Source organism: Coenobita brevimanus, chromosome 40 (assembly GCF_032717465.1).
Source record: "Coenobita brevimanus isolate Jiangsu-jjx chromosome 40, ASM3271746v2, whole genome shotgun sequence".
In the NCBI taxonomy this organism is placed as follows: domain Eukaryota; kingdom Metazoa; phylum Arthropoda; class Malacostraca; order Decapoda; family Coenobitidae; genus Coenobita; species Coenobita brevimanus.
The window spans coordinates 40,667,940-40,677,757 of record NC_136993.1 but is presented as its reverse complement, the minus strand read 5'-3'; positions in this window follow the sequence as shown (position 1 = coordinate 40,677,757).

Sequence of the window (9,818 nt, the reverse complement as noted above, 5' to 3'; positions counted from 1 at the left end):
TACTTCTTCCTTATCCTTTATCACTCTTTTTCTGTGGCTGCCCTGCTCTCTTCCTATTTCTTCCATCTTTCCTGTCACTTCTTATTGCTTTTCTTTCCTTTGTTGGTGGCTTTACATTGAATGACAAGCCAAATGGTTTCCTGTAAGTCAAGAAACCATTTACAGTGCTGGGTGGTTACCATATAATCAAACCATACGTGCTCCCTACATGTCAACAAGTGGGTGGAGGGTTAGTGACCATCCCCGTAAAACAAATAGCTCAAAGTCAAATGGCCACCCCTTACGGGATTGTGGCGTCTGACAATAGTTAGATATCGTTTTTTTTTTTTTTATTATCTACTGTACCTGTGTATGTGACTATGTATATGTATCTACTTAGGGTTTATATGTACATATATTTCTCTCTGTCTATCTATATATGAATATATCACAAATATGTGCATGTTGCATAGATATATGTATGCACGCCTGTACACATACCCATACCTTTATACATACGTGCCTATCCTGTACATGCAGTATGTCTATGGCTACATCTGCGTGAATATATACATGTATGTATAGATATATACGTATATGTATGTGTGCATATGTGCCTCTCAGTCTGCATATGTATGTACATACGTGTGTATATACGTACCACTTCACTTATTTCAAAACATGTAATGATAATTCCTGTGACAACTTTGTACCATGTATGTATCATTGTATGTCTTTGTTCATTATTGTGCTTGTAATGATAATTACTTCTTTACCTTCTATGCCCTATGATACCGATTTTGTTTTCTTCATGCACCCCTCCGTGTTTGGCCTTCAAGGGACAGTGCTCCCCAGAGTGTTGGGGCTTTCTATCTACCTATTGTCAGACGCCTCAATCCCGTTTGGGGTGGCCACAAACAAATCGCCTTCAAGTCGCCCTGTCCCCCGCCATTTCACTGCCTGCTCGCAACTCACACCCCCCTCTCTCATATACCTCTCCACCCCATCCCTCCATCTCATCCTCGGCCTCCCCCTCCCTCTTCCCCCCCTCCACCTCACTCACATACACTCTCTTCGTCAGTCTTTCACCCTCCATCCTCTCCACATGGCCAAACCACCTCAGTGTGTTCCTCATAACGCTTCCTATCACATCCACATCAACACCACAACGCTCCTTTATATCCTCATTCGTCAGCCTGTCTCTCCATGTGACTCCACAGGCTCCTCTTAAATAATTCATTTCCACTGCTCTCACTCTTGACTTGTGTCCTTCCAACAACGTCCAAGCTTCACTTCCATACGTTAGAGTTGGTATCACAATACTGTCATGTAACTTTATCACTTCCATGCTCACTTCCCTGTTTCTTATCACTGCTTTCAAAGAACCAGCAACCTTTCTTCCCTGCTGTACCCTTTCAAGCATTTCACCCTCCAAACCTCCATCCTTACTCATTACACTACCCAAGTACTTAAATGTACTCACATTTTCCAATTCCTCACCATCCAACCTCGCTGTACATTCACTGACTTCACCTCTCTCAAAGACCATCACTTTACTCTTCCCTACATTCACCTTTAGATTCCGTTTCTCACACACTCTCCCAAACTCATCCACCAAGCCTTGCAGCTCCCCTTCGTCTTCACTCAACAACACAGTATCATCTGCAAACAACAGTACAGGGAGTTTCCAAACACTATCCTCTCTCACCAGGGCCACTCCAACATCCACTACCCTACCTTGTACCTCTTTTATTACCCCATCCATGTACAGATTGAGCAACCATGGAGACATGACACATCCCTGTTTCAACCCAACTTTCAAAGAGAAAAATTCACTTAGTTCACCATCCACACGCACTGCAGCCTTCGCACCATCGTACATACTCTTCACAGCATTCAACAACTTCCCATCTACTCCATATATTCTTAACACTTTCCATAATCCTAGTCTATCCACCCTGTCATATGCTTTCTCCAAATCCATGAAAGCCACATACAACTTCTTTCCCTTCTCTAGAAACTTTTCCACTAAAGATCTAAGAATGAATATCTGATCTACACAACCTCTTCCTTTCCTAAAGCCTCCCTGTTCTTCTCCAACTAATTTCTCTGTTCTTTCTCTAATTCTGTCAGTAAGTATCCTACCATACACTTTTCCTATTATACTAAGAAGACAAATGCCCCTATGATTACCACACACTTCTTTTTCCCCTTTTCCTTTGTACAAGGGAATAATTATACCTAACTTCCAATCCTCCGGGACTCTACCTTCCTCCCAGGCCAATCTGCACATCTTCCACATCCATTCTACTACTATCTCTCCCCCGTGCTTCAGCATTTCACCACACACTCCATCAATTTCTGGGGCTTTCCCCAATTTAACTTTCTTCATTACTTCCACAACTTCTATCCTACTGATTTCTTCCTGTCTTCTCACCTCCCTCCTTCTCCCAGCCATTCCCCAGCTACTTATACTCGCATTCCTTCCATCCTCTATGTTCAACAATTCCTTAAAGTGTTCTCTCCATCTGCTCACTTTTTCTCCCTTCTCCACTAGTAATCTGCCATTATTATCTTTCACTCCCCTGCTAACTTCACTTCCACCCTGTCTTACTCTTTTCACCTCTTTCCAGAACATTTTCTTACAGTCCCTCCACTTTACACTCAAATTCCTTCCAAATTCCTCATCCACTCTCTTCTTACTTTCTCTTACTAATCTTTTCACCTCTCTCTTTCTTTCTACATATAACTCTCTCTTCCGCCTCTCAACTTCTTCCATGCCCCTATTTCTCATCCATTCATTGTATGCTTTCTTCTTTTGTGCCACAGCCTGTTTCACCTCTTCAGTCCACCACGCTGATCCTTGCACCCCCCTCTGTCTTCTCTTCCTTCCACACACCACATCACATGCTGCACATATTTCTTCTGTAAATATCCTTCACACACCTTCCACGTCTCCCATCTGCTCCAATTCATATTTGCCCAATTGTTCCTCCACTTCTCTCTCATACTCTGCCTTTTTCTCATCCTCTTGTAACCTTTCCACTCTCCTTGCAACTACTTCTTCCTCTCGTCTTTCCCTTCTTCTATTCCTCCATCTTTCTTGAATTCTAATTCTGGCCACCACCAAGTAGTGGTCAGAAAGTCCACTCCCCCACCCTTTATAAACTTGCATCCATTACACATCTTCACATCCTTTCATCCACACACACATAATCAATCATTGCCTTCCTTTCATTCAGTTCACCACCCACCCTTCTCATCACTCGCCATGTATACCTGTGGATCATTTTATGCCTGAAGAGGGTATTGGCTTTCACCAACCCCCTCCCAGCACAAATGTCCACTAACGCACTCCCATTCTCATCTATCTCAGCAGGCACACCCCACTCACCAACTATTCCATCCACCTTCAAATTCCCAACACTACCATTCATATCACCAATCAAAAACACTCTCTCATTCCTTCCAAACTTTTCCATGCACACTTCTACATTTGTCCAGAACTCTTCGCTCACTCTTCTAGCACGATCTTGCGTTGGCGCATACACACACACAGTCGCCCACATTTATATCCCAACTTTCAACTTTATCCACACAATCCTTGACCCAACTGATCCATACTGTCTTATGCTCCTCTTCCATCTTTTACTCACAACTATACATACTCCTTCCTTGGACCTCTCATTCTCACCTATTCCTGCACATATACCCCATCCATACTCCCATTCTCTCACACTTTCTCCTCTCCATTTTGTTTCAGTTATTCCACATACATCCACTTTCACACCCTCAAGCACCTGGACAGTCTCTCTCTCTTTCACCTCATCATTCGCTCCCCTTACATTCCACGTTCCGATAACCATGTCCTTTGTCCGGTCCTTGGTCGTCATCGTTTGGTCAGTCCTTGTCTGAGGTTTATTATTTGTTTTTTTAGTTAGTTGTTTTCCGGGGAGGGGCACTAACCCTCCGCCAACCCTTTTAGTTGCCTTATACGACAAGCAGGGATACTGGGGGAGTATTCTTGAAAACCCCCCCCTACCCTCAGGGGGTAGGGGGGTTTTACTGAATGGCAAATAAAGAACCTAAAGAAAATAAAAATATAAGCGTAGGTAAGCACTTTTTTGGTGATTTCCCATTGTTTCTCACGAAAAGCGGAAGTTTGAGCCCCCCCAAAGTCGAAAAATTTGTCAGGTTTTGGGGGTGGGTTTGGTAATAAATTGTTCGGTACGGGGCAGGTTAATGCCCACTAATTTCGACAGAGTACATAAGATACTCCAGTTCTGAAATGTCCAGTAATCTGTGCACATTACTTGGTGTACTTCTCCGGGAAAAGGATGAGAGGTGTTAGAGAGCGTGGACCTGTGGTGGGGGTCCAGGAGGCTACTTGCTTCACCCGCGCACCGTCAGGGCTGTACGGCAAGTGAACCAAGATGCTGTACCTGCACAATACATTTATAGTTTTAAGACAAAATGGGTTATCTTTATTCCCTCAACACTACAAGGTTGTAATTTATTATTTCTTTTTGCTAATGCATGAACAGCATGATGTAATCTTTGGAAGAACTCTTGTAGTGAAAGTTGTGTCTAGCAGAGGCTATATATATTTCTGTTTCTAAATCTTTCACCAAGAAAAGCTAACTAACTGCTCAGTCTGAAAAGTATCATGTGAGTAAAATGTTCGGGCTGTAACAAGAATGCACGAAAAGCAAATGTATGAAGTTAATGCCACTTGTTGTCTGTTCATCACATAGGGCCAGCTTCTTGATGTCTTGGATATTTTTTAATAAGAAAATTTTTCATTTCCTTTGCCACCTATGATAGACTCATGAGAACAGGTTCTACGTACTATCCACTGATTTCCTCTCCACGAATCGAGGTCGTAGCCAGGGTTTCTCACAGGGAAAAGACCAGTTACTCTAGTCTGTTCACTTTAACTTGGCCTAATATTACCATGTCTCTATCTTGAATGCTAAGCTGTAATTAGATATCAACACTATAAAATATTGCTAGTCATGGAGAAGAGTCATTGAGCTGTGAGAAATACGATGAAGATGGGAGAAAATCAGGGACTATTTAAAATGAGTGAAGTGTTGTGAAAATATAGACTGCACAAGTAACAATATCATTCAGCATTGTTCCTTGTTCAGTCCAACAAACGTTTGAACTACCAACTCAGCACTGGACAGAAGGCTTTTATTCAGTGTGGAACTCTGGCTACGATTTCCATGTACTCGTGGGGAAAATTAGAGGGTTGGCTCAAAAGTGTAAGTGTATATTAGCCACCTAAAAATTACAGCATCAATTTTTTGGAGGGGTGGGGGGGTTTTACAGCAACTAGAGGAAACTTTGGAGATTTCTTTCCGTACTGAGGCGAAATTTACCCTTCATAAAATCCTTCACAATGAAAACTCATGGCAAAGTTCAGTTGAAAATGGTCTGTTTTTCTCTTCACTGAAATGTATGTGATGTTACAGTTCTGAAGGTGTTAACATCTCATCTGTGATCACGTATAAGTAGTTGTCGAAGCTGTTTAAATGAAACACAAGAGCACCAGAAGGTGTCCCATGCAAAACTAATAAAGTGGATCTACCTACTCTTTCAAGGCAATGGAACCACGGCACTAATGACAATAATTATAAATTACCAAGGAGAATACGGACTCCTAAATAATAATAGAAATTTATGCATGTCAATGGCCGGGTGTACACCCGGGGAAAGTTCCGTTTTATACACTCGCTAACCGCTTCGAAATAGTAAATGTGTGACAGTGGTAGCGAAGCAGTAGCCAACATTCATCACTCTGGTAACTGTGTGAGAAGGATGGCGATGGAAGTGGGAGGAGTAGGAGCTATCAGCTCCTTCAGCCTTCCTCCTCTCTTAACCTCTTCCCTCCCACACAGTGGTACCAAACATTTGAGTGTGTAGCTACTGCTTCACAAGTAGTTGTCTCACGTATAAAGGTCCGAACTGGCAGGCAGGTGGAACCAATATCCATAGAATACAAAGTCTACTCACGGGCCGCCCGCGAGCGAAAGAAAACGCGCCGTCTCCTGGATGATGACGTCATACTCTCCTCTCTCTCGTCTCCCGCGTCCCATTTCTTACCTTACATTGTCACATAGTAAAATTTTCCTTTTTTTTTTCCAGTCATATCAACATGTAGTTGCATATTATGTCAGAAAAGAGGCAAATAAATAACATACTAACCTCCAGACAAATTATTGGTGTTAGTCACGCCCTGCTCATATCATCATAAGCTTTGAAAGTGTTTAAGCATATGGACTGGAAACTTATTTGATGTCATACTTAAAGTTCATCGAACATGAATCTCTCTCTCTCTCTCTCTCTCTCTCTCTCTCTCTCTTTCTCTCTCTCAATATTTGGCCTGTAGTAGCCCTTTTTTTTACCAAAAAAATTCAAGAGACTTTGGTGTGGTTTCTAATAAAAGTTGTTTAGCTAATTTCACATTCATCCGCTGAACTCCACACACATTGACACGCTACTCATGAAGTCTATGTAAAGTCACTAATACTTCTCATTAAGAGCTCTCGGACTGCTCCACTACGAACAAACTTCCCTTCACCTAGGACAAGCCAAGAATCAAGGAAGTTATTTCTGATAAGCTTTATGAGATGCGGCACATCGGCAGAAACATAAATCTCCCTATCATGAGCTGCTGGGTTTGTAAATGATGATTTATCTATGCATACACCTAATGAAATCCACAACCTTACATTCGTTGGACCTAGATCATTCACCATACCCACTACAGGAAAACCAATAGCCTCTAGCCTCACAATTAAATCAAACAGAATTTACTTTGTCATGTCACAATCAAAATCGTAATAGATGAGTTGTTTCCATGAATTTGTCAGACCTCTGGCCATCGCATATTGAACTTTGCTTTTCGCTTCATACAGAGTATAATTTCCCTTATCATAAGTCCATTCCTTTGCAATGGTACATTCATCAAATGAGATGAAGCACACACGATCACATTCTCGCACTAACTGCTTGATACTGCAGAATATTTAATACTGAAGGTAAAGTTCCAGGCTCGACATTGACCTTTGTAACCCTGCGATTTAAGGTTGAGGGAGGTGACAATGGAAATCTGCAAATACTTATAGGCTTTGGGGCGTCATCTTCACACCAATGATAAATAGGTTTTCCAGTCAAAAGAAACTCCACCTGAGAAGCTGAAAAATATTGGCCAAGATTATCCCTTACAATAGTTATGGCAAAAGTACGTGCATCATCCAGTTGATGAAGCAATGCAGTTCTCTCATTCTCCCAGTTTCTGTTTTCATTAACCCACTTTAATTTTCGTTCTCCCACATCACCTCTTCTTTCTCTCACTCTGTGTTTTCAACCTCTCTTTGATTTTTCCGACATAATATGGAACCACATGTTAAGATACGATGGGAAAAAAAGGAAAATTTTACTGTGTAACAATGTAAGGTATGAACTGGGATGCGAGAGATGAGAGAGTAGAGTATGACGTTATCATCCAGGAGTGGGCGCATTTTCTTTCGCTCCCAGGCGGTCCATGTGTAGAGACTGTATTCTATGGATAATGGGTGGAACTTTCCTCGTACGTGGTGGACGTACCCATTGCCTCAGTTCCCACAAGCTAAGGGTGGGAACAAAAGAAACTTTTGGGTGGGAGGGAAGGGAAGTGCTTCAGCCTGTAGCAGCTGCTTTTGATGATTCTCAGGCAGGTAGTTGGGCAGATTTCCAGGGAGAACCAACTCGTGTGCTATAGATTTTTCACGGCATTTTTTCTTTGTCCATGATGGGGTACCTAGGCCACAAGATCACTAACACAAGGAAATCTCCCTACACTGGCTTGACCTTCCTTCCCGTGACAAGAGCCAACTTGACAGAATGGTATCCTGTTGAAGTAGGTGCGTTATACGTGTGGCCAGCTCTTACCATACTGATGGCACACATAAAAAAAACATACCATACAGGACTACTGGATCATGTACAATCACACGGCTACACGAATTTTGGGGAGTAGATGGCACATTATAGTGTACCATGCCATACTACGGCTCATGCTCTTTTCCCCCAACCAGGGACCCTTACCCAATGATGGGGTGTGGATAATTCGCCCAAATCTAACCATGCTAAAAGTACCTTCCACCATTTATTTATTGTTTTTTTTCCCTTTCCAGAAACTGGTGGCAGACAAAATGCATGTTTTCTTCTGGTGATGACTGGCATTTATCCAATACATCCATCACTTCCCCCCTCTGACTTCCTTATGGTAGACACTTATAATTTCTTCAACTGATGTGTACTCTGTCATCACTTGCCTCAGTACTAAAAAGGCATATGGGCCTGATGGGGTCCCTCTAGTTGTCCTCAAGAATGGTGCATCTGTGCTTATACCCAGCCTAGGTGAATGCATTCACCTTTGTCAATATGTACCTTTCCTTCTTGATGGAAGTTTGCTCTTAAAGAAAGGTGGACATTTCCAGCCCTTTGACTATCTCCCAGTTGCTTTAATATCTGTATTTCTAAAGTTTTGAATCTATTTTTAACAAAAATATACACTACCGTTCCTATCGTAACCTTCTTTCCATTCCAGTATGGTTATGGCCATTTATGTGGGTGCTCACACCCAGGTGAGAGTGAATGGAGATTTGAGTGATGAGTTTTCCGTGAATGTTGGTGTGCATCAGGGGTCAGTCTTGAGTCCCATGTTGTTTATCATGGTACTTGAAGCCCTTTCACGTGACTTTAGAAACGGACTCCCGTGGGAGTTGTTGTATGCTGATGATTTGGTGTTGATTGCAGAGAATGAAAGGGAGGCGGAGGAAAGGTTTAGGAAGTGGAGAGATGGTATGGGGCAAAAGGGTTTAAGGGTAAATGCAGATAAAACAAAAGTGATGATATCTAGGGTTGGTGGCGGTACTGTCAAAGACGAGGGAGAGTGGCCATGTGCAGTTTGCCACAAGGGCGTGGGAAGTAATTCCATCTTGTGCAGTGTGTGTGATAAATGGGTGCATAAGAGATGTAGTGGTATCAGAGGTAGACTGCGAGATAATGCTGATTTTATGTGTACGGCGTGCCGGGGTGAGCAGGTGGAGATCGTCAGACGTGAAAGAATTGAACTTGCTGGTGAATCTCTTGAGTGTGTGGAAGAGTTTTGTTATTTAGGAGACATGTTGTGTGCTGGAGGTGGGGCTGGAGCTAGCTCTGTGGCTAGGGTGAGAAGTGGTTGGAAGAAGTTCAGGGAGCTCTTGCCTCTCCTGACATTGAGGGGGCTCTCCCTACGTGCTAAGGGGTCTTTGTATGCAGCGTGTGTTAGGAGTGTAATGCTGTATGGCAGTGAGACCTGGGCAGTGAAGGAGGAAGACATTCGCTGGCTCAGACGTACAGAAATGACAATGATTAGGTGGATGTGCAGTGCGTCCCTGCGTCCAAGGCCTGGAGGGGCTGGGTTTACAATGGAAGAGTTGAGAGGTAGGATGGGACTGGAGTGTATTGGTGTTGTGATGAGGAGAGGTAGATTGAGGTGGTTTGGACATGTGGAGAGGATGGGGGATGATAGTTGGGTGAGGAAGGTGAGAAGTGTTAATATTGGGGGTGGGGTTATGAGGGGTAGACCGAGAAAGACATGGGACGAGGTCATTAAGTGTGACCTTAGGGTTAAGGGACTGAACAGGGAGGCTGCAATGGATCGTGCAGCATGGAGAGCCGCCATTAGGTGACCAAGGCCGACACATGCAAGCATGTTGGAGCCTTTAAAAACGAAAACGAAAACGTTTCTCCACTGGTGTTTTCACATTCCTTTCAGACTTCTGGTCATCCTCCTATCGGGACTT